A 21,435-nucleotide genomic window follows, 5' to 3' on the forward strand; every position below is an offset into this window, starting at 1 on the left:
CGTCTTTTATCCACAGAAACACACAATGAGGTGGAGGGCAAAGGGTCAGATACCTGCTCATAATCGCCTTGAAATGTTGCTGTACAATTCAATCCTCTAAAAGCCTCCACTCGCTTCATAAATATGAAGAAATCTGCAGGAAATCCTCACTGCTGCTACCACACAGTGTCAGAAGCCAAAGTAGGAAAGTATAAGTTGATATGAGAACTTCAAACTCATTTATCTTCCCTCAGTGATCAGCTCTATTGCCACACAGGTCTACCATGCTCAATTCAGCTCATTTTACTCTCCCATTTTGAATTTCAATGGCTTTACAGTTCCACAGTTTTAGTTGAGCTAAACGATCCTCTTCCAGAGGCAGAAGAACTTGTCATATCCCTTGAAGCCTCTGCTCTTAGGGAAGGATAAGCCTGCAAGTCCTGCTAATGGGCCCGAAATGGAGCTGAGGAGGTAATTGTGTGTGAAAAGGGCAATGTGCTGAAGAACATAAGAGGCCATAAAATGAGGAGGAGCCCATTACAGCCAAACTAAGACACTTCAACTGGAAAATAGTTTGCAGTAAGCAGGCGGGTTTTCGTAATACAGCTGATTACCTGGGGTTAATGACCAACAGAGGCCCATTATAGATAATATGTGGAACATACGATAGAGATTTGGCTGGCTGGTTCTTGAGCACTCCACCTTCCATTCTTCACAGTTTTTTCTCGCATAATGAAGTCGTAAGAAAAGCTCTTGGGGGATGTTCAGTTCTTGGTCAACCGTGGCTACAGAATATACGTTTTAAAGCAAAAGTACATTTAAAGAAACACTGACAGTTTCACGGCCGATGTTCATTTTGCTTCGAGTCTCGACCCACAGCTGCAGCACTCAAAACTCACCAAGAAATAATGCATTTTTGATAGAAAGCAAGAAGTTCACACCCCCTTTTGTAACCAGTGTCAAAAGTCATTCTGGGAAATTGCCAAGCAGAAGTAGACGAGGCAGGTTGAGGAAAACTGCCAGCAGCAAAAGGAAATGAAAGTACTTCATAACAAGGTGCTCCAATCACAACAACCGTTTTCTCATTTATTTTCTTAGCATGAGTGCTGGGATCCTACACAGATGCAACATGTTATTGGCTATCTAACAGCCACAGAGGTTTCCTTTTTTGTTTTTGTCCTTGCTACTCTCACATGAGTGAGGTCCGTGATGTCACAAATTTCTATTGAATAACCACAGTTTAGCAATATTTGAATCAAGATCTGATGAACCGTGAATTACTTTAGATAAAACCACACACACATACAGTCATGATGAAGTTTTGGAGTGTTCATTCACAATAAAAACGAAAAATGTTTTTTTTTTTTTTTTTTTTTGCAAAATTTTAAGCTTTAGCAAATTTGAGGGTTTTTTTCAGCCACTAGGGGCCTCTCACTCAGGACAATTATTATAAAAAAGTAGTTTGATGATGTCATGAAGTAGCCTCAGCAAAGTAATGTCTTCAAGTTTCATCTACGTCACCTTTAGAAGCCAACTTCTGCACACTCTCTGGTGAAGAAGAGTTATAGAGACGGATGTCTAAGACAAACATGCCATTACCTTGAAGAATATTATGGACTGCAGATGCTGCTGATCCCACTGTGAATCAACACATACAGTACATACTGCTGTGGGTGTATAGCTGTAGTCGACCCGTCTGTATGGTTGACTAACAATGAGTCTCATTACCTTCTCCATGTGAATGTGTAGACTGTCACTTTCACCCAGCTCAGACACACTGAAGACACATTGTGGATACGATGTGAATGATATGCTACTGAAGACAGAAGAGACAGACATGTTTTTATACAATCTGTAGGATCAGACATTAAAAGTGAGAGATTACTGGATTTGCATTTGAAAGATTGTAAAAAAAAAAAAAAAAAGGAAAAAAGAGGACTCTAAGGTTCCCATGCTGTGTTGTGACTGCTGAGTTTGCTTTAGAGACTTTAGTGAAATATTCTAACTTTATCCACAACCCCTGTGGTCTGTCATTGTTTTTTAAGAAGATTCATGCTATTATTCTGACCTTCATGTTATAATGACTCCTCAGCTTGTGTTATCTGACACAGACTGACAGACGTCTTCTCTTGGCTCATTGGATTCAGTCCCACAGCTGCCCTCCAGCCTTCAGAAACCTCCTTATGGTGCATCTGCAACCGGCTGTTGTGAACACACATGTACAAATGTCAACAGACACAGAATTCTGTTTTTTTTTTCTTTTTTTTTTTTTAAACACTCAGAGTCCTTTGCTATGTGAATGCATAGATGAAATTAAATAGCAACACAATTCTGGATAATTCTGTGGTACACTAAATGTTCCCCAAATAGTAACAGGTAAAAGCTCCCTGGGATTTGTTGTGTCCCTGTGCACAGTGGGAACAAAGAGAGCCTGGAACAAACTGTAACTCAGTCAGTCAGATTTTTTAAGGTAGCTACTGCCCAGATATTAGCAGCATTAAAGTTTTGTCTGTAAATCCTTTATTTTTCTACAAACACAAAGATTACTGTGTGCCATATTCAAAAACAAGACAAATAAACTCTTTCCAGCTTCTAAATAACCTCCTGGTGTCTTTCTTTTGACTTTTAAACCTCTCTTTTTTATTTATTTTTTTATTTTATATATTTTTATTTTTGTCCACCATCAGGGTGCTGCATGATAATCAATATGAAAACAATTTTGCTTTCATTGTTTTTTCATGTATACAAACCTGTTTGTTGGTAGTTTTTGCCATTCACTTAAAGTAAAAGTGCCTAGATACAATGTCACATTTAACACTTGTGCAATGAACAGTTCTGAAATGAGTCTATTTTAGTGATATTTTACCATCTATCTGCTCACACACGTATAGTGTTTTTGATCTTTAACCCCTAGCTCTGACTGTTACATTCACCACCATGGCCCTAAATCTACTCCCAAACCTTACACTGACCCCCTTAAATAAGTAAGGAAGAGCACATTGTTTCCTCTTGCAGAGCAGCTTCCTCGTCCTTGTATTGTTTTTGTTCTGTGGCAAAGGTCCTCACGAGTATAGCGAGACGGGGGCAAATATGCACAAGCAGTCTCACACAGGCAGACAGCGCTGAGGGGCACTTCTGGCCTCTGGCTCTGGAAAACACAGCAGGCTTGGCTCTGGTGTCTCACGCATCCGTTCCACAAACCCAACCTCCTACCCAGAGAGTCCCCAGCAGTGCCAGCTGAGTCCAATCTCTCCCTGCCAGCTGCACCCCCGCCAGGCAGGCTGCAGCTACATGGAGCCGGGGTCACCATAACACCTTCTCCCTTACTGCTAAAAATGGAAACTGTCAGGTACTGAAACTTGTCATGCCAACATCGTGGCACATCAGACTGGACACGGAGGATGTTAAATATTTTAACACTTCCTATAATTTACACAAGACAATACACACACAGATGGTTTAGTACCTCAGGGGACTAATAGATCAAGGAAATTGCATCCAGAGATGTAGATAAAGTAGACTCTTTAACCTCTAGCCAGTGCATAAAGGTTTATCCGTTCACAGATTAGAGATCACAAGTCTTTTATAAGGACCTTCTAGTTAATGATATGATATTAGAAGTAGAATGCTAACATTTGCCTCTCAGTATTAAACTTAAAGTATGGCTGAGGTAAAATGTAAATTGGACAAATGGCAATTTTGACCAGATAGCTGCGCTAAGAAAAGTCACAAAAGTGACAGTTCGTCTTGAGGTGGACATGAATGTCTGTTTAGTTGTTGAGATTTTACCATAATGGCGGCGTCAGAGGAAACAGTATCAATTCACAACCAGGTACACAAAATGTGAGTAGTTACTAAGGAGTGAGTAAGAAAGGAATTAAGAATGATTTGAATATTAATGAATCGTTAACAAATAGTTTCTGAATAACTGCAAATCAAGGACTTTAGTATATAATGATGAATTACTAGAGAACAGACAAGAGATTTTTAATTCATGTCTAATTAAGTCATGATTAGTTCATAAATATCTTCAGTATTAATGAGGTGACTACCTGTTAAATTCATATTACAAACAAATAGGGGGCAGCATAACGCCATAGTAGCTGCTAACTGATGATAGATATAGCTGCCATTAGCTAGTTAGCTCAGTTAGCAGTGCAGATAGTGGCCCTATTAATTGACTCGAGTCTGCATGGACTGAAAGCTCAGCCTCATCATCTGAGAGTCATGTTTCATTAAATGCCATGAAATCATATGCACATAATTCAATGGCAATTAAATTCACAGACATAAATGGCAGCCTCTATGAATGTGTGTGTGTGTGTGTGAAGTTGGTACACTAGATAAGTCGGTAGGGTAGACAGTGCTATAAAAACGCAGTCTATTTGACCATTTCACAAAAGGACTGTGCAAGACAGACGTCACCAAAGTCCTTTACTTAGAAACACAAGAATTAAGATATGAAGGAAAAAAGATCTATAGCTAGATTTAAATATTTTATCAATCAGGCATGAACACTGATATGAACAGACTCAAATATATATTAATATATATCTCAAATATAATACCATACATCAGAAAATACACATATACAGTAAACATGTGAGCTTTGAAATGTGAACTAAGATCACACTTTTCAGTCCTAGACAGGGAATAATCCTTATGAATGTGAATGATGACAGCATTACAATCCCACTATTGACTCTATTAATCAAAGTACCATCAGAGCTTTTTGACTGGCTTAATGCGGTGAGCAGCAGCTGCCATAGAGGTGAGAAAGGTGAAGCCTCCTCTAGAGAAAATGCTATAATAAGACCACAAAGTGTGCTGCACTGCCACATTTTTTAAACCATTTAAAAGTTATACAATCTAATTGAAAAGTTATAAAATCTAATTCACAGTTTCACCCGTCAGTGTGATCTCAACATTAGTAACTACAGTACATGTTAACAGTCCCTGGAGAGAATAAAGAAAAAAATTGGTGAAAAATGTCCAAACGCCTGAGCTGATGAGAAGATGAATCTTGGATGATACTTTGAATAACGGTGCCAACGACCCAGCTGCCAAAACAAGAAGAAATAATGGCCTCAAATAATGACTTGTCAGGATTTGTATGAGGAAATGAGACAGAAATAGCACGGCTTGGGAAAAAAAAAAGACATGCCTATTTTTACCCCGTCCTCTTCTCCTTTGTCTAATTTTAGTTAAGAATTACTCTTGCTGGCTGCCCAGGCGGAGGTCTCATCCATCTGCAACAAGGGTACTGTGAATATTAGAGGGACTTTGAGAGTGATAATCTCTGACATCCACGTTTAAACACCTGGATTTACACGCACGCGCACACACGCACACACACACACACACACACACACACACACAGAACAGCTTTGCTCTCAAAGTCACAACATTTTGTTCGTTTCGAGGTCAATTTGAGTCCCTGCATTAGAGAGGAGTTTGAGATATTTCGGGATCTTTTGGACTGTGATGTCATTCTCAAACACACCAGTGATAATGGTGTCATTGACTTAATGAGATGTTTCACCTTCGCTATACCCCAAGCAGATGATGAAGCATCCAGCCCAGCGTACAGGACACAAGAGAACACTTTGCCATTCAACTTCCAAATTTCAGGGGCGAAGCGTTTGGCTCTTAATTGGCCATTTGCAATTAGAGCCATTCTTTCTCCTCTCTTCTCCTGCCCCACAGGACTGCTCCGTTGGTCAAAAACCGAGCAAAGGTTTGGGGTTTAATTAGAAGAAAATTAAGTTTACTGCAGTTTTCAGCATGACCTATAGATACACAGCCATCCAGTCATTCTATATCGTATTATGACTGACTGACTGGATCACGCCACACTGTGCTGCACTCACACTAAAAGTCACTGAGTTGTACAAAATAAACTTAACTTCAACTTAATTTAAAGATCAAGAGAAGAATATGGGGCTTTTTACGTGAATGGGATTGAAAGGCAAATACTTAACATAGTATTAAAATATGTCGCAGAGAAATGTTGACAGCAGATTTGTATTCTTTTGTGTGTGTATGTGTTTTTTTTCACCCTGCACTGTATGCAGGTGGGAGAAAATGACTTTTTCCTGTCTCCAGGGATAAAATCCCGGGACAACTCAAGCGATGCCAACAGAAACATAAGTGATCACTACTGTTGTGCTCCAGGATGACCACTGACCAACATATTGAGAAACTGCAGATTAGTAACAGCACTTAACTCCAGAGGGAATATTTCTTTTTTTTAAAAACAACTTCAATAAATTAATCTAACATATCTTAAAGCTGCAGCGATATATCTTAAATTAAACAAGACTGCTCATATAGTAAAAGAGAAAAGAAAGGCTCTGGTATCCCTGCCATCTTTATCCACTCAGGACAGAGAAGTCCTGAGAGACACATAGAGAGCAGCATCCTCCTGTTCTGGTACCTACACCGGCAACGGCAAAACAGGGAAAGTTACCAATTCTAGTGCCCCCAGTGATGACTTACACTACCAAAGAATCCAAGTGATGTAAACACTTGAAAGGAGAGCAAGCAACACAAGAGAGGACTCGTGCAAGAGTGGTGACGTAAAGAGGAGGGAGAGGATTGCAAACTGCAAAACAGACAGCCTCAAAAACTGCTTGCATTAAACCTGAATCAGTACATTTCTGATTTTAACAACAAATGAAATGGCCCTGAAAAGGGAAACGAGTTGTTAATGAAAAAATGTAGTGATTTCTTGCCTTTTTTGCTGGCTCATTTGTTTGGGCTTTGCTGCCAAAACATTTGCTAAATGATTGAATCTGTGCTGCTTTCTCATATAGGCGTCTGTTTCCAGAAAATCAGCCCTGACAAACTTGGTGTATGCTACGGAGGCATAGTCTCCCTCAGGAGTATGTGTAGAGCAAACCAGAGCCAAAAACCAGAGAGAATAACGGACTGACATTTAACAGAAACAGTTGCAGGAATGCAGCATTTGTGGAGTAGTGGTAGTAATCATATTTATCTATGCATTTATCAAACCATTTTGGCTCTGTCGATGTAAAAGGTTTGGTCTGTTTTGTCCTTACTTGAATGCCCTTGTTTTGCGTTCTGAAAGCTGGATATTTTTAGATTCGAGTATCACCATTCTGTCAAATTAGACTCAAACATTTTGAGACAGCCAATGAAATCTTCCAAACAATCCAACAACAAAGTCTCATCAAATTAACTGCCTTGGATGCGACCGCCAAGGCAGCTGATTATATCACACTGCACCACAAATTTATTTAGCAGCCTCTCATGACAGAGTGCTGGGGGAATTTTTTTCAGTGGGATTTCTCAAATCTGTAACTTTCTTTAAAAAAAGCAAAGAATGAACTGATTCTTGTGTGTTTGTAGGAGCAAGAAGAAGGTTGCCTCACTTAACTAAGGCAGCAAAACAAATTCAGCTAACTCTAAAACACAATGAATCAATGGCCACACCGTCATACACACACACACACACACACACACACACACACACACACACACACACACACACACACACACACACACACACACACACACACACACACACAGGCTCAGTGCTCAGTGCTGAACCACTCAGTGTAGCTAATCTAAAGATGGAACCTTCCTCTGCCTACGAAAAAAAGGAAAGTCTTTGCTGAGGGGGATGAAAAAGTAATCACACTGTATCACTTTCAAGACTGATGTTCAGCAGGTCAATAATCCATCAGCGCAGAGCTCATTTGTGTTAATAAAATTTACCAACAGCTGTAGCAAAAGCTGGTAAAATAAGTAAGCAGCTATCCGTCTCCAGCCATCTCAACCTTTCTTGTTTTTTTACCAGGCAAGCTACAAATGAGTATTTAACTTCAGCAGCAGGGGCACACGTGTGGTGAGCTTTGACACACAAGGTTCCAACAAACAATTATTTTCATTATCCGGTATTCTGATTAATCACTTGATGTCAGTAAAGAGATAAAACTTACACTCACTCTCTATGTGAGTTCTTTTTAGATACTAATGAAGTTCTGTCATGTACACAATTTAACGCAGGTTACTAGATATGTTTCTAACTGAAGTTTCAGAAGTTAAGTAGTAATTTAAACCCAAACCACAATGTTTTCGTAAACCTAACCAAACTGTGACCATATGAGGGGCCTTTCACTGGTATGTTGTACCGGTCATGTTGTTTTGGGGGCAGTAATATGTCATCTTTAGAGTCGCCTGCAATCAACATTTTCAATCGTATTGACATGAGGCTGCACTGCTATGGGACACATGGCAACAATGGACCTTCTCTGCATCTTCACTCACATCATGAAGAAAGCAACTTGAAAATGAAAAGTGTATTTTCCTCTATTGTTGTTTTATTGAATGAATCCACCTTTGGGGCACCAATAAATCACCCACAGCAGGTATCTTGGACAAACAATAGCAAGAGGCACAATAGAGAGGTTGTTTAAGGCTATGCAGTTAGGGTCCAGATGACACAGCATCCCTGGATCCCAACACTCACACTGTGTGTGAATGCACCTGCCTAGATGTGGCTAAGTGTCACCTGAGCCAGAAATCAATTGCAATCACCCTCCACTCTTGTCTCCCAGGAGCTGGTTGTTCCTCCACCCTGCAGCTCCACACTGCCCGAGCACACAGAGGATGTAAACTCCCTGCTGGATCAGGACACAGTGGTAGACTGTGGGTTTACATTGCTCTCAGACATTAGAAAATGATGACTAAATTGGCTAAGTTGATATTCTTTTATTTTTTACACAGAATATGAAGTGACATACAGGTACAAAACAATCTAATGCAAGGGTTACGTAAGATGTACTTGTGATGATGAAGCCATCCAGTTTCTGGTGTGTACTTCACAGCGCCTCTCAGTCATTGTGAAGTGACGGCGCAGGGTGAGATTGAACAGCAGGTGATTTAGAGTCCGGCAGGCAGCCGTCATCAGACAGATTTACACTTTGGACAATAATAGCAAGCACATGATTTGTGTCTGCGCACAAAATTCTCTGTCAAGGCCCTGAAAAATTGAGCCGTATTGCCAGATTATCTGAGCTCCGTTTCAGGTTTCATTTCAGACATCATCTTAAAACATCAGACTGACGAAGAGTTCCAATTCGGCCGGTAAATTTAGTTAGGACTTGATTACAGCGTCATATTTTACAAACAGCACTGATGAAATACAAAGTTTCGCACATAAAAGATGATGGAATTCAATCATTTCTTCTTCCTCTTCTTCTTCTTCTTCTTTCTTCTGTTTGCAAATTTAAATGAGTGTTGATAGTGTTTCATTTTTAACATTTGAAGTTGTGGTGCTGTATTTGTTTGGTGTTGGTTTAATACTGTGATGATAAACAGAGTGAAAGTCTTGCCATCTGTCAACAATATTGGTTTTGGCAAACACTTTCACCCTCATAATTATAACAGATCTATGTACACAGACTTGGAGGACTATAATATCTATGTATATTTATAGCATATTTGCAAAAGTACATGCTGGATTAGTACAAGTGAAGGTCGTCAACAGCACTGAGCAGGATGGCCCTTATTCAGTAAATATATATCTGTCATTTGAGAGTTACTTTTGTTTTGCACATGAAACAGCAACATTTGTTCAAATCAAAAAGGAATTTGGCAAACATTACTCACTGAACTCAGTGCCAAAAGTCAGCTCTCATTATCAGTGTCAGCGCTGACACACTGTTGTTAACACAAAAGCTCTGATCATCTGTTCTCCTGAACTCAAAAAACTGAAAACAAACTTAAGAGTCTCATTAAAGGGTTACCATCAATTTTACTCATTAACTTGTGTTTAAAGCTCTTGGGGAGTAATCTATTACTGCATACTCTGTATAACAAAGTAGAATAACGCATGTTGTGGCTCCAGAGGGAGATGCATGAATCTGATAAATTGCCTCCAATGATGTCACTCAGCTACGAAGTTGCATTGTGGGAAATGGAGGCACCACATTTTTAGAATAAAAAAGAATGTGTGTTGTAAAAAAGCTGATATCACTGTGTCAGTAATGAGTCCAAACATTGTGATGCCAGACGAGTGGACTGTGCTCTAAAACATTACCCACGATGCACCTTAGCCAATGAGTGACATCACTGGAGGCACTTTGTCAGATCACATCCACAAAAGTCTATATATTACTATTTTCACATATGTAGTAGTGCTCCCCAAGACCTGTTATCACACTTTAATGTGGAAAATATTTGAAGTTACAATAAGAGTATGTTGAGCTTTTAGTTTTGGTTGATGGACCAGCATTTTTTTCCTTATATTTAGACGATTATTTTTTCTCTTTCAAAAGAGCACTGTGTAGTTTCGGGAAGACATTTTAATCAGAGGCGACATATGCAAAATTAAACCTAATTAATATTTTTTATAATAGAATTATGGGTTTGAACTTATCCTCCAAAACTACATGGTGCCCCTTTAAAATGATTACAAGCCGTAACATGATAAGATCAGACTGTTCGGTTGGTGTGTGATTCTTGTTTGTTTGTTTGCTTCTTCCAACTGAGAGGGAGAACAACAAGTGATGGATGGATGGATGGATGAATAATGGATGAATAATTCCCTCCTCAGCGCAAAAAGTCACACATCACAATAAAAAAAAAAAAATCAAAGCTGTGCTAATTGACCAACTGCTTTTCAGTCTGTTGTCTCAAGAGTTGTCATACATTCTCTTCTGCCAGTACAGTAAAGATGCACATATCAAATACTACAATCCAAAACAAAAACAACCATTCTCTCTCTCTGGCTATCTTTGAGGACGCACGCACGCACGCGCGTGCACACACACACACACACACTCACACGTGCGCATGTGCACACACACACACACACACACACACACACACACACACACACACTCTGGACTTGACCCCGTCTTCTCTCTGACATTCAGTCGACCCATGAGGACTCGTCTCAGCTGTGTCGTCCCTGCGAGGGGGCCTGTCTGCTGTGTCAGGGTGCTCCTCCAGTTAACCACACAATGAACCACTCTGAGCATTAAGTAGCAATATAAATGTAAATGAGTCCCTTGAATGTGGGGAGGATAGAGTGCGAGGAAACAATATATGTTTCCAGATGAGTAAGGATGATAACGATGCCATGGACACAACTATCTGGATTACCTGTTAGTTGTGAGGACTTAATCCTCAGAGAGAACGCCTCGTTTTAGAACTGCGCAGGGCTTCATTGATCCATGTGTCCATTGTTGAGAAAGAACTCTGCACTATTGTACTGTACGGCTTGATAAGACTTTTAGTTTACAGACTGTCAATCATCCGTTTTTCTTCAAAATTGTACTGTCACAACTCTGATAAACCTTTGCTGAATCTGCTGGATGAAGACAAGGAGAAAGCTCTTTGTGTCATCATGGTTAAATGTGCTCCTGAAGACACCTACTGTTTTTTTTTACCTGTATATATTAATTCCCTATCTTAATTTTGCATATTTAGAATTCCTTTATCTCACTGCAAATTGTATGTCCTCGAAATGCGATTGTAACTGACTGTAAGTGTAGTTGAATCTTTTCTCGATGACGGTGTCTGTGACGGGGTTCTCAGTGTTTTTCGTTTTGTTTTTCTCAGCTGGTTGCTGTGTCATGTCTTCTGGGTTTTGTATTGTGTTTTCTGTTTGTTTGCTTGGGTACTCCCTTGAATACAAGATGAGACATTTCAGGGGGTTTATAATGACATCATAAATTTCAGTTAATAAGACACTGCATCATCTGTTCACTTTATTATGGCTGAGTGAAATTATGGAGCCTTCAAGGTCCTGAAAATTTTATATCTAACACATACAAGGTAATAACTTGCACACACAAGTTATTATCCTGTGCAACAAGATGAAAGAGAGCTCATTTTGGTTTGGGCAATTTAGCCTAACTTCCCATGAAAGTCGTACAATCTGACTGAGGTCATTGATACATTTCAAACAACCATGATTTTAATCACTTTTCAATGTGATGATTTATGTTAATGATACAAATAGGCAAATTAATACAAATAGGCATATTAAAAAAATAAAAACACATTTTCCTAAAGAGCAACCCTTTTCTTCCAGACCTGATCATGCTATATGTAGACCAGTTCAGAAGAGGAGCAGGATGTAGCGTGGGATGCTCAAAACATAGCAGTCTTTTATTTCATTTTTCCCCAAGCACTAGTTTTTTAAGAGACATCCCCAATAAACTCAAACTCTGTGGGCACAGTTCAATGACATTGTGTCTTTGGCACAGTTTTATACACCCCTGGGAGCATTTCAGGGGCGAGACGTTTGTGCTCAGATGTTGAGTTGGTCCTTTTCCCTTGATTTCTGGCCTGGTACCACAGTTATGATTAAATGTTGATTTAGTAATGTGATATACCATCAGGTATCAGCAGCTTCTCCCACTATACAGACTAGTCACGTATTTTAACTGGTGCAGAGGAGAAGAGTCATTTCTGGCACCCCTCTGGTGTAGACAGTGACTGCTGTTGGTTCTGGCATCTACGTTGCAGCCGGAACGCCACCCAGCCTCTGATGGAGTCAAGCCATCATGAGTACATGGCCTCACAACAATCCTAGCATAGCTTCGCACATCTCCACTGGAGCATGTCTAGTCATCTACTGAAGAAGTCTGTGATGTTAAGAGTGGCCTTTTAATCTATAACAATGCATCTGTTCATCAAGATGATATGTAAACTGTAAGCAATTAGAAACTTTACATATGTAGCAAAAAGTGCAATACTTTCCTCAAGTATTTTCACTCCTGTCCCTGGAGGCCTTCTGCCCTGCAAGAATGAGATAGTTTCCTGCTCCAGCACAGCTGATTCAAATGTTCAGCGAGTCATTAAGCTCATTGAACTCTGACCCTCCTGCTCTTATATACATCTCATCCTTAGCACGGAATTAGTGTTCAAAGTGTACAAAGAACATAGTACTCACACTTAAATATCCTTCATCTGTCAATGCTGTTTCAGTCATTCTGTCAAATGAGCCGTCAAATGTTTGTACACTGTCCGCAACGTTTACATTTGCGTGACACACTATGAGGTATATCGTGTATGTGTGTGTCTTTCACTGTGCAGACTGTGAGCCAGAAAGGCATGTTAGCTTGCATACTGCAAAATATGACCACATGTATTAAGGCATCCACATACCGCATTCCACATACTTCATATTGGAACACACTAAATCTTTTTCTGGTAGTATGGCAGTATGGATAATGGAACTCAGGGCTCATACATGCAGGTCAGCGGGACCCAGACACAGGATTGAAAGACACTGCAGTGGAGTTTAAGTATGAAGTGTATAATAATATGATTACTGATATAAATAAATAAATAAATAAATGTGATCTAAAATGGCTCCTCTGTGATGTGACTGTGTCTTGTGATAGACTGTCGACCTGCCAAGGTTGAAACTTGCCTCTCACCCAGTGGTTGCTGGGAGATGCTCCGGCCCTCTCTGACCGTGCACAGGATGAGCAGGTATAGAAACTAGATGGTAGGATGTTTGTCGTTGTTCGGAGATGGAGCATGACTCATCGGTCAACCGCTGGGACCGGGGCCGGCAGGTTAGAGGGTGGCTGTCTGTTTTATCAGAACTCTCAGACGTCACGTAACTCTCTCACATCTCAGCCCGCCTGAACCTGCCACATCTCACTCGATGTTTGTTTGTCAGACTAAGGTTGCACACCTCCTCTTCCTCCACCATCATAAAAAAACAAGACTTGTGTTTTTCAAGACAAGCATTCTTTGAACAATACAAAGTTTCAACAAATGTTTGCAGTTCATCGAGAGGAATCATGCAAATGCCGCTCGCAGAGTTATGCAAATTGTTCTTCACAGAGAGACCCGGGAACAAAGCAGAGAGAAAAGAAGAGATTCATATAAATAAAGCAGAAGTGCTGATAGACTGAGAGAGGTTTAGATATAAATAAAGAAAATGGCTCCGAGTGTTTTTACAATGGCCAGCGATTCCATCAACCAAAGTAGGAAAGGATGGAGTATAAAAATAGCTTTAAAGAAGTAAGGATTATATCGAGTACACTGGATGCACGCATTCAAATGTGAATGTAAATATTCTATTAAATATAAAAATATAATGTGCTAAATATATAACATGGGGATCGAGACACAGGTGTATGTAATGGTGGTAAGTGACTCGAGGATAGTGCACCAGTGATGGATGAATCATGCAGTGGTCCATTAGAAGCATTTAAATTTATGAGTCTTCCTAAGAAGAGCCGTGCGCTCTGCTCTCCTCTGCGCCGTGTCTCACGTTGACAGAACAGTTTTTGTTAGCTGTTGACGTGCTTACAATACATCTCTACTACAGGAACAGATTTACACACTGCCTTGCTCCATTAGAATCTACATCGGCGGGTAAACTTGTCAACCGCACTCCCAGCCTTCCTCTCACTATCATTACTTATGCAACTCGTGCGGTATCGGAAAACTTCTGGAGTTTGCCGCAAGCTCTGAGGTAAACTGCCTCCTGATGCACCCGTTACATATTCAGGTGTGAAAATCATTTTTCACAAACTAGAAAAAAAAACATATTTTAAATGAAAGCTTGATGGGAGAACTTTTTAGATAACTTTTTAGTCATAGCTGCACATTTAGCCCCATGACCTGCATTTGCAATGTCTGGTCTGACTTCCAAAATAAAGCAGAAAAATGTTTCACACTATGTCTTTTAGACTTTTAATGTTGTAAAACGTGGAGTTTGGTTGGCAAGGCTTAAGAAAAGGTCATGGTTTGGTTCTAAGGAGGGTAAGTTCAGTTACATAACTTTGGTTACTTAAGTCAAAAGTCAGACCTTTTACCATTTTGTATACACAGGACTCAAACTCAGGTCTCCTGGGTACAAGTCCTGTGTCTGACTCACCCAATCTCCCCTTTCTATTCCTGAGCTTTGGTGCTGAATAATGGCCAGAAACATGCAAAACATTATGATGTCATAGTTAAGTTGACCTTTGACCTTTTGGATATAAACCGTCATCTCTTCATTTTATCTTGATAGACATTTATGTGATTATCTGCCAGAATGAGCACATGAATTCTGATGAACTGAATATGAGTTATAGCCAAAAACCTGTTTTGTGAAGTCACAGTGACTTTGACCTTTTACCACAAAATCCTAATGAGTACATCCTTGAGTGCAAATTAGAATAAATTCACTCCAGTTCCTGAGAAATCACATTCAAGAGAGTGGAACAGAGAGACAACTCCTGCCACGGCTGTCGCCAGCACGATGGCATAAAAAATACAGTCTGCTCCCGGCTCGCTGACTGAGGAGTTGCACAGAGTTTGCAGAGGAGTAACAGTAATGTGACTGAGAATCTTAATAGATAAAGAGTATATATACAGAGTTGTTGCACTATGATGCAACAAACTACAGCCCGGATACCTTGATTATATTGAAATTTAGTTTGACCTCCTCAGACATTAAACTCTAACCTTCAACCTGCAGCTCAAGCCCATGTGAGGCATGATTACCCTGCTTCAAATTCATACCCCATACCGAGTTAGTCTTTTTTTAGTTGTACCTGTTTTATAAGAGTTTCTAATTAAGGCACTTGAACTGTAAATGTTGAAGGTTTCCCTCATCACTGTGTACGGACTCCATTCATCTCCAGGGGACAGGAAATGAGAACAAAGTGCAGCAACATCTTGAAACCTTTCAGACGAGTGGCTGCAAGGTCACACCTGCAGGTGGTGAGTGGCCTACTTGAATTTCCATGAAGTGAACACATCACTGATATGAGGTCAGAGAGTTCTCGACTGGTTTTGAGTGTCTGCCACTTGCGTAGCCATTTGTTAATCAGCATGCTTTAGGTGAAAATTGTATAGAAGCTAATCAAAATCAGTAGGGCCGACCGGCTCGTAACCACATTGCAAAGACACTTCATCATTAATGTTTCCAGTGGCAGAAAAAAGACCTGAGTCCGCCCATATAAATCATTTCCATCTGCAAGGGATATCGGTGTATGTGTATATGTGGATGTTTGTTGTTGCTCACACGCAGGAAACTTGAAAATGAAAAGAGAAGAGCTGTGAACTCCCTTGGAGGCAATGCAACGTACTTGCCACTGTTACTTAAGGCAGTGATTGCTCCCTTTAAAGACACTGGCATCCCTGTGTTGTGCTGTGCTGCACTGTGCTGTGCTGTGCCTAACTCCTGGCACACATTTTTCCATATTGGCAAAGATTGGATCTATTACATATCAGTTTGGCTCTGAGTTGAAATACTGGGAAACAATGGCCCGAACGGGCCAAATTCATGTCAGATTTTCTCAGTTCTTAAGGAAAGAAGGACATTTGCTTTTAATCTCTAAGAGGCTTAACCCCCTGATGAGAGAGGAAGTAATGTTTATAATCCCTGAAGACACAAGTTCATCAAAGTTGTGGATTTAGCGATGAAACACCCTCCCAGCATCGTCCTTCATCAGAGTCAGTTCAGACTAGCTTCAAAGAAAACACAACCTCAGACATAAAGTTCAACCAGTCAGTCACCCATCCATGATCTGTAACTGCTTATCCTTTGCAGGGTCATGGGCACAGATCCCAGCTGACAGTGAGCGAGAGGTGGGGTACACCCTGGACAGGTCCCCAAATCATCACAGGACACAAAGAGACAAATAACTGTTCACATGTATACTTAAGAGATGCCAATTCACCTAACTTGCATGTCTTTGGACTACGAGAGGAAATCAGAGAACCCAGAAAGAACCAACTCGACACAAGAGAACATGCAGACTCCACGTAGAGAGGCCACAGCTGGCCAGGGGGTCCAAACCCACACCCTTCTTGCACCACCATGCTGCCCTCAGTCTGTCATGTTGAATACTCAAAACACTAGCATTTGCTTTCATCTTTGTCTTGATCTGACTCCTCTGATTACATGCAGCTCCCTCTGGAGCCACAAAAAGGTTGTATACTATTTCATCATATGCAGTATGAAGTAGAACTCAATTTATTTGTAAGAAATTACCGGAAAGTAACAAAACAACTGCTGTGAAGTAGTTTTTTCTGCTTTCTTATGAATGAGTCTAGAGACCAACGTCCCTCCAAGATTCATATCATAACCCTGGCCACACCAAACCCCATCTATACTTAACCATGATTAAAAGATGATTATCATCAACTCAAATCTGATCATCTCAAGTTCTACTGTATATCCTGTCCTATTTGTATCATATGCCTTATCCAACCGTTCATTATTCACACTGCTCTTTCTCATAATCTTCATCCATTCAGAGGGGCCAGAAAATGATGTTGCAGTGTGTGAAGACTCATTTTAATTCACTACGAGGAAAATCTATATCACACGCTATCACTGACACATCTGAAATCTGTGTCAACTACTTAATCACTGTCTTGATGTATGTTTTGCCTCAGTGACTTCCTAAATATATTCAAATGGGCTGTGCTGCTCTGCTGTGACTGAGATGTTCGATCCAGTTGGTCAAACTTGAGAACTGAAGACTGAAGAATCGGCAAAAGTACAGCAGTGGTACTGTGGGGTTTGCTGCAGCTTATTCAGTAATTTGTTAATTTATGCATCATAGCAGGTTACAGCTAAATAAATGTCTGTACAATAGTTACAAGGAATATAACTCTCATTGAATAAATTCACTGATTTTTGTTCAAATGTGTTCCTGTGTTTTGCCCTCGATGTGCGTGTTTTATTGTGTATTCTCCCCTCAGGGAATCCCATCCGTCCGTACCTCCCTGAACGAGCTCACTGTTGGCTCATGACCAGCACAAAAAAAATTAAAGAATAAAAAAGAGCAGAAAGAATTTGATTCAGCTTGGCAGAGGTAGTGAATGCTGGAGGTACTGCTTGTCTCAGTGTGTGCTGCTGTCTGAACAAAAACAGTACAGCAAGAACTCGTTTCATGACAGCCTGCAGATACTTGCTGAGGTAAACTATTGGTGGTTAGCTAGAGGCTGCTTTTTATATGTACTTGTGTGAATAATGAAATTATTTTTCTGCCCTCCTGTGTGTCTTTGCAGACTATGAACTGAATGTTGAAGGAATTGATTTTTGTGATGTCTGATGTAACACAGTATACTTTGTAGACCTGGTTTTGTTTGTTTGGTTTGTTAATTTCAAGTTAAATGTTTTGTTGGTAGTCTGATAAAACATATTTTCTGTTGTTTGGATAAATGTTTTGTTTATTGTTTGGTTAAATATTTTGTTTGTTGTTTGGTTAAATGTTTTGTTTATTGTTTGGTTAAATATTTTGTTTGTTGTTTGGTTAAATGTTTTGTCTGTTGTTTGGTTAAATGTTTTGTCTGTTGTTTGGTTCAATGTTTTGATTTTTGTTCGAAAAAGTTAGACACGAGACAAATTTCTGATCTCAAAGCGACATCATAACCATATCAAAAGTCTTAATTTGTGTTTGCTGTTGATATAATATAAATCAAACTAAAAATAGAATATTTAAAAGAAAAATCAAGATTATAGTTCATTGTCACAAAAACATCTACATCACAGGTTATACATGATAATAGATAAAATGAATGAATTGCTTATAAAACATTCCTCGTAGTCATTCCCTGCCGTCCACTGGCCTAAAACATGCACTGCACTTAATAAGCTGTCTTAAGACCCAGAGGTGTGCTGCATGTTCAATAAGCATTTCTTCTCTTATTGCATTTTGCAACAGCTTTCAGCATCACTGTTTGTTTCTTTTCCAGACTGTTATGCAACAAAGTAATTTTAAGTCAAAACAATGTGTTTCTCTAAAAACAGACAACACAAATATAGAAAACAAGAAGGAGAAACATCCTCATTCATATTGATTCCCCCAACAATGACTCACAAGGATGACTGAAAGCTGGTACTGTAAATAGAGATCTGGATTGATTAAATGTGAAAATAATTTAAAAAAAAAAAAAGCAAGTACATTTCCATACCAAGACACATTTTACTCAGTGAAGCTGCACAGGGACGGACGATTGAGTAGTTTAACCCCTAATGTCTGATTTTATTCTTTCTACCGCAGATCGCCCTGTTGTGAAGTTCAGAGGTCATGAAAAGGTCGCCAGTAATTGGTCACTGATGAATTAGGTGTTCTCTGACAGGTAGAGACACGGCTAATCAGCATGTAATCCCTGTTTACTCCAGGAATTGACCTAATTCTCCAACAAAAAGAGTGGAAAAAGATGTTGGCGGCATATAAATCAGCACCTGCAATGCTGAGTCACCTGGTGAGTAGACAGTACTCTATACAATGGCTAGACTCATTTAAATAATGTCGGGCTATTTTTAACATTTTACATGGCACAGAAAATGCTCACAGATGAAGAAAAGTGTGTTTCAGGTGTAACAAACGGGGGGTTAGAAGTTTACCTTCACTGTGAAGAATTTCCCTGTAAAAAACCAGTAAAACACTGGCAGCAGGGATGCCAGTGTTTTGCTGTTATTTTACAATGCAACTACTGTAATCCACTGTAAATTTACAGCAATTAATTACAGATACTGTTTTATGCTATCAAATTACAGTTTATCTACTGTAATTGTTAAATGATTGATTTAACTATTAATTTACATGTGAGGGATGAATATTTAACCGTATTTTACAATTGTAAAATACAGTAGGATACTGTTGTAAATTCACCATAAATATACAGCAATTCATTACAGTGTTGCTTTAGATAAAGCAAAATAAACATGGATGCAAAAGAGTGGGTGAAAACAAAATCCGTCCCTTTTTCCTCGAGACCGGCACCTCATGTTTGGTAAAAGCAGGGAGCACAAAAAAACATCTCTACCTGTATACCTTCTGCTTTTCCTTCTGCTCACCTGTCACGATGGTGACAAGACTGGGCTCAGGCAGACAGAGACAGACAGACAGACAGACAGGCAGAGAGAGAGAGACTGAACAGACAGAGCAGTTCTGTGCTGCATAGCTGGGCTTGCACCCCATCATTCCTCCATCTCATTTAATTTATCAGATATGGCCTGACGGAATCACCCAACCTTGGCAGTGATTATTCTCACCTTGTCAGTCATTCTCTCAGGATGTGTCTGTGGAATCACATGAAAGTTGCAGAACTGCTGAGGGTGGTAAACTGCAAAGTCATTATGACTAATGGAGCTGGATAAAGTCTATAGGATTTGCGGGTGAAAATGATGCGTGTTTATGTTTCAGAAAGTAATACAAGCCGTCCTCTTTCACATTAGGTTCGCAAGTAAGTTGTTTTGTTGTTAGCTCACTCAAAGTGTAGATAACCAACTTTTCGATATCTCCCTCCACCGGCAGTGTTTCCCTGTGACCTAACACCGGCACACCCCTCCACTCTACCTCAGCTTCTATCACTCCCCCTTCTTAACCTTCTTTGTGTCCCCCTTCATCATCTTTTTTTCTTTCGCTGTGTAGAGTTTCCACAGTTATTCCATTTCTTTTCACTGTTATCTGATGATAGTAACTATAGAAAACAATGCTTCTTCCTTCTCTGGTTGTGCAATTGCAGACAGCTTCCCTTTTGCTGTAGTATGACCTTCACTTTTGCTGGACGAATCCATCCCCAACACAGGCTGAAAAGCATAGTGAAAGCAAGGCTTATTGGGAACCTAATCTGTACACAGATGGTGTCATTTGTCTACAGCCATCACACTGTGGAATTAGTTTTTTTTTTTACTTCAGAATGGTAAATAAATTGTTTCCTATTGCCAATTTAAAACAAGGATAAATGCATGCATAAATTCAGCATGCATCCTGTGATCCAAATCGAACAGAGCGAATGCTAACCTTCGGTTTTCGAAGTTTTAAGAATTGCTTTCCTAAAGCAATGTGTCTTTGAATTTCAGCTTGGTAGAGGCATTATTGTGTACATAACCCTGACAGAGAAACCCTTCAGTCTGCACAGACTTTTATGCTAAGCCTCCACTTTCTTTTACCAATTACGGATTAATGAGTGCAGTAGATTTCCGCAGCTCAAGGATGAAAATATATGATTATTACTCCATGGAAATGCAATCAAAGTTCATATGTGTTTTGCCTACCAGTTTATAACAGTTATTATTGAGAGCTGACAGGGAAAAGAATGGAATTGAGCATTTCTAACTGCACTCATAATCATCAGGGCTTCCCCACAACGAGCTAGCTGCTGCTGGAAAGTGGTGAGCCGTGTTCTCTATTCAGTAGAAATACGGCTAAGCTAGCTGATGTTTGATGCCTCGAACTATGTGCTGAGACCCTATTTGTACTATTGCTGAAGTCTGGTGCTGTTCTGAGCATTATTTGTGGCTATAAGTGGCTTTTTGATGGCAGTTTCTTGGTGGAGGCATAGACTGCAGTGTATTGTTATCGTGTGGTCTTTTCTGAGGTTGCTAAGAAGCTAGCGGTCGGAAAACTTGATCGCTCAAGGGGGGGTCTTATTCGGTGTCATGGTGTGTTAGACCATGGATTAAACTTATGTCAAAATATCCCTTTAACGACTGCACAGAGTTGA

The sequence above is a fragment of the Acanthopagrus latus genome, chromosome 11, assembly GCF_904848185.1.
Source record: "Acanthopagrus latus isolate v.2019 chromosome 11, fAcaLat1.1, whole genome shotgun sequence".
NCBI lineage: Eukaryota > Metazoa > Chordata > Actinopteri > Spariformes > Sparidae > Acanthopagrus > Acanthopagrus latus.